Below are 5095 nucleotides of genomic sequence, written 5' to 3' on the forward strand. Positions count from 1 at the left end.
CACATTAATTAGTCGTAAGAATAAAAAAAAGTAAAAGGTATAATAATCGAGGCGGTTGCTGAGCTAATGTGAGTTTTGAAGCCTGTCAAAATTAAGGTGGATTTACAAAAAGAACTACAACTCTACCATACACTAATTCCGACTAATTACATTTTTTTTTATAATGCGCAATAGGTACCCACCCTCTTCAGCTTCGTACGGATGAACTTGTATTTTTTTATGGATGATAATGGAATGTTGCACACGCCTGCGCTAACGTTTTACACTGGCGGAACACCAGCGGAGAATGAGGTCAGGTCAGTTAGCCCATCGTGACAAATTCACCAAGATGGTTTCCAGGGGGAACCGCGTGGTCAACTTAACTTGGTACATTGCTAGCAATAAGCTCATCAGTCCGCATTACTAACAATCCCCTTTCCCCCCGGTGTACTTGTATTATATTATACATATAAACCTTCCTCACTATGTAATCATAAAAAGTGCATTAAAATCCGATACGTAGTATAAAAAGAGCTAAGCGAACACACAGGGAAGTGACTTCATTTATACTAGTTATATTTGCTTCTTCGTACAGGATTTTCTAATACCAGGATCACACGTTTTTTTAATGTTCAGGCAGGTCAAGAGCCGGCTCGTTTATTTGGTACAACTATGAATTCGTTCCAATATTATTAGGTTATTTATGGCATCCAAAGAACACAACGTACAGGTAAAACCATGTATGTGTAATATTAAATGACAAATAAATTGGATTTCTAATACGTTCTTTACCAAGTTTTTACACAGCACAGGTAAAAGGTTTTTTTTTAAATTAAACATTCATGATGTTTAATTAAAAAAAATGAGAATTAAGATTAGCCTTTGTTCTTTACGAAGTTGTCACAGTACAAGTCTATTAGAGGCCCGTGTAGATGTATGAAGACTTATTTCTCGTCCATAAAAATATAACAAATTGCATGAAACAAAACATGCACCAAAGTATCTGTACGTGTGAAGAACATATCAATGATTTTATTAGAAATGATAAAATTATAGGTTTTTTTTAACTGTCATCTGGTTACTTCTCCGCTGAATGCCAAAGTCGGGTCGTAGCCAATAAATTGTGCTAATCGGAGTTCAGTCGAAAACTGACGAATAACCGACTCAGCATCTTAATTTTCTTACTAGCCAAAATTCTAATACTAAACTTTACTTTCCTTAACTACTTAATACTTAACTTTCCAATAAAAAAGCTTCATTCTTAACTTTCAAAAAAAAAAAACAAATTTGGATTAGGTAAATTTATTTTATTATAATATATTTACATGAGTGAATTCTACGTCTATTAATATTATACAATATGGTAAAGGGATCACATAATTAGGTGATTTATTATAGTACCCGCTAGCGCAGGCGAGGTATATTCACATTAAAAAAAAAACTCCACGACTCAGGGGGTAAGGTGATTGTTAGTAATGTGGTTTAATAACTCCATTGCTAGCAATATACCATATCAGGTTGACGCCTCCACGCTTCACCCTGGAAACCAACATGTCAAATTCCCCGTGAATTTACCACGATGGTCTAATTGACCTGTCGTCATGTTTATCTTATCAGCCTTCACCATGCCTTCGGGTGTACCATATCCTCCGTTACAAAAACCCACCACTGAACATAGAAGATTGTGTCACATTGATATTGTTTTTTTTGATTTCATAACGCCTTTAGGTGTTATACCCATAACGAGTACTTTAGATCTGTACATAACAGAAATAAATAACATGAGTAATCTAAACTCAAGAGATTTTTAATGCTGCATGAAACTCTTAATTTATAAAACGAGTGTACTTTTAATAAGCACATACTTAAGAATTACTAAATTAGCATTTTATTAACTGAATATTATGAATATTATATATCGCTATTTATTATACAATTAATAAAAATAAGTATATATAAATGGCATATATTAATTTTATTTATTAAGACAAAAATTATGTTTTACAGGCTATCTAAGACCTCCTTTTTAGGTAAAGGTATAAAGTTTCTAGAATACAAATAATTTCGAGATGGGTTTTCAAACAAAATAAATAAATATTTAATAATTAATGTTTTTAATGGTAAAATATGACACAGACGTAATAAAAGTAAAATTAAAGATGGTGCTTGGCTAGAAAGTTATAGGTTCGTGAATTCTTATATTTAATTAATAACTACACATTTTTAACTGTCCTGTACATATTTCAAGGTCAATTTATCAAAAACTATAACCTATATTTAATCTAAAATTAACAATTTACATATTATTGTTAAATCCCATTATATCCACTTATGTTTGCATTATTCTCAATTTAATTAGCTGTTATATTAAATTTGTATAAACACAAATTTAATATAACAACCACTTCAGTTTTGTAATATTTGTATATACATATATACACAGTATTTATTTTATATATATTACCATAGACTTTAATTTTATATAAGTGACAATAAATCAAAACATACAGGTAGGTTAGGTCTATCATAGTCGTTTGATTTTTATGAATACAGATTTTTTCAGATCAAGTAGCTGATATCAAGCGCATTTTACGCTGACTGTATGATAGAGGTGCTTCCTCTGACAATCAATACAACATGAATTTCACAGTGCTTACTCTCATAATCAATAAAACATCAACTTCATATCTCAGAGTCAATAAAATATGCTTGATTAAGTAGCTTGTCGATCAACTTAATAGACTTGGGATATAATTATATAACGTTGCAATGGTTTCTTATTTCAAACAGATTGAAATACAAAGTTTTAAATACAAAATATATGTATAGAAAAGAACAGAATAGACATTTTTTTATTAAAATAACTTGCATTTTATTTTGTATATGAATGTTCACCAACTGACTGAGTTTATTATTAAGTACAATTGCATCTGTTTGGTATTCTATATATAACGTTTGAGCTGCTGCTGCCGGCTGTTTGCACGTGCGGTATGGGGTGTCGCTAAGTACAAATATGTAAAATACCTTCTTGAACTGAAGCTTGTGCTATTAAAATTAATTATGAACTAAATTTCAGATTTTCTAGTTAGTAGTTTTGGGTGTTGATAGTCAGTCAGGATGATATTCTAAAGCTATATTTCAATCAGTTTCAAACAAGGAATCTGCAAGTGATACATAACCGCTCGTTAATAAACCTCATTGAACCTTCCCTAATGATATTACGTGTGATCAAATGATAGTCAGAATATCTGAATACAAAGAGCAGGGGAAAAGAAATTGTTAGTAATAGGGAATTAGTGTCTAGAAATAACCAAAAATATAAAATCTATGTGTTATCTCCTGATGGGATTTCTGTCCTGACTTTATCCTCATCTACATTCTCCTCCACTGGTGTGATACCAGATTGATGGATGAAACAATAAAAAAAGTACTGGGAGGCATAAATTAGTGCTTATCATTGGGAAGAATTAAATAATAATATTTAGTCACGCTGGGTTGAAGTATAGAAGATTTCATAAAAAGGTAAAACAAGATATAAAGTATTTTCATCATAAAACATAATCAAAATAAAGAACTTAGTAGGTTCAATATAATGTACGTTTCCTTTTAAGATATCGCTAGTAGTACCATCCGTATACATGGCTTTAATATAATATACATAGTGAATTGTAAAGGATATACCGAGCCGAAAGTCAGCAATATTACATAAAACTGAATATATTTCCCCCTGAAATAAGGTAAAAAATTGAACTGAAACCTGCATACAAACTGCTTGATCATGCTATCAATTTAGTATTAAAGATTCAAAATTTACAGTGAGATTGACACTTTTCTTGTTCAAAGCGACTTATTTTCATGTGTTACTTGGGTTTTGGCTTGGTTTTTTTTTCGGACTACTCTAATGCTGTTAGCCGCAGCTGGTCTTTACAGCTTCACCGGACGATAGGGGGCGAGTGCAGATGGCATTCCAAACCCGCAGAAGCGGAAGGACCTATAGAGCGGCTGAAGACCAACTCTCGCTTGACGGTTAGTCTGAGGATCCGACTTTGTTGAAGGGTTTGAACCTCGACTCAGGCTGTCGTAATTTCGATCCACGTTTGAATTGGATGGGGGATCGATCGGAGGGGTTTGATTTGGTATATCTTTACAACTACTCCTGTACCTTATACCAATTCCATACAATATTGTCTTTTAACAAGCGATATGGCTAATACTACTCGGAAGGGTTAATCACACACACTTTTACCGTGTCTATTCTCCTGACACAAATGAAAATTCGTACGCATGATTACTGTAAACATGTTTATTTTTGTATGTACATATGTTTAGTGGACGTGGTTAAGCAGAAAAGACTCAATCTAAAACAGAGTTTATGCTCCTACCTGAATAGTTCAAATTCGTATAACCATCGTCACCTAATCCTGGTCATGGAGACATGGAGAGCCGCGTTATCAACAATTGCTCGCAATTGTGACCACAGAATTAGGATGGCACATATTTCAATAAACATATTAAGTAAACATTGATTATTCAGAACTTTGGTGTAGGTGTACAACAAAAATTCCTTTATAAACTTTAGTGTTCAAGGTACACCTATTAAGTGTAAAAAGGAATATCATTCTAAACTATATACTTCTAAACTACTATACCACTAAACTAAACGCAAAATTCTAAATAAAACTATACTTTAAGTGAGTTTAGTACATATTGTCTTAACATAAATAAGAATTAAGACCCAACTATATTAATAACCGTCGTATTAATTATAAAGAAATATATTTATGATTCTCTTGATCAAAATAATAAATAAATAACTCTAACATATCACATAGCGCCATCTAGTCCCAAACTATGCAGAGAACATTTTTATAATATAGACTATACATATATAACATCCAATAGAAACAGACATGCTAAAGAAAAACGTAGTAGAAATCGATCCCGCGACTATAGGAAGAGGCAGTGTGTTAAAACCTCTATTCCACCGATCGTATCTCAAATAATCATAATCCAACAGCTTAACAAAATTTATTTTGTCTAGTTTGAGTCTTTTCTACTCCTTGGTCTTTTTAACAAAAAAAGTTGTTTGATAAACCTTAATAAGGGAGTAAATCTG

This window comes from Achroia grisella, unplaced genomic scaffold, assembly GCF_030625045.1.
Source record: "Achroia grisella isolate CSIRO2021 unplaced genomic scaffold, CSIRO_AGI_Agris_v1 utg402, whole genome shotgun sequence".
NCBI lineage: Eukaryota > Metazoa > Arthropoda > Insecta > Lepidoptera > Pyralidae > Achroia > Achroia grisella.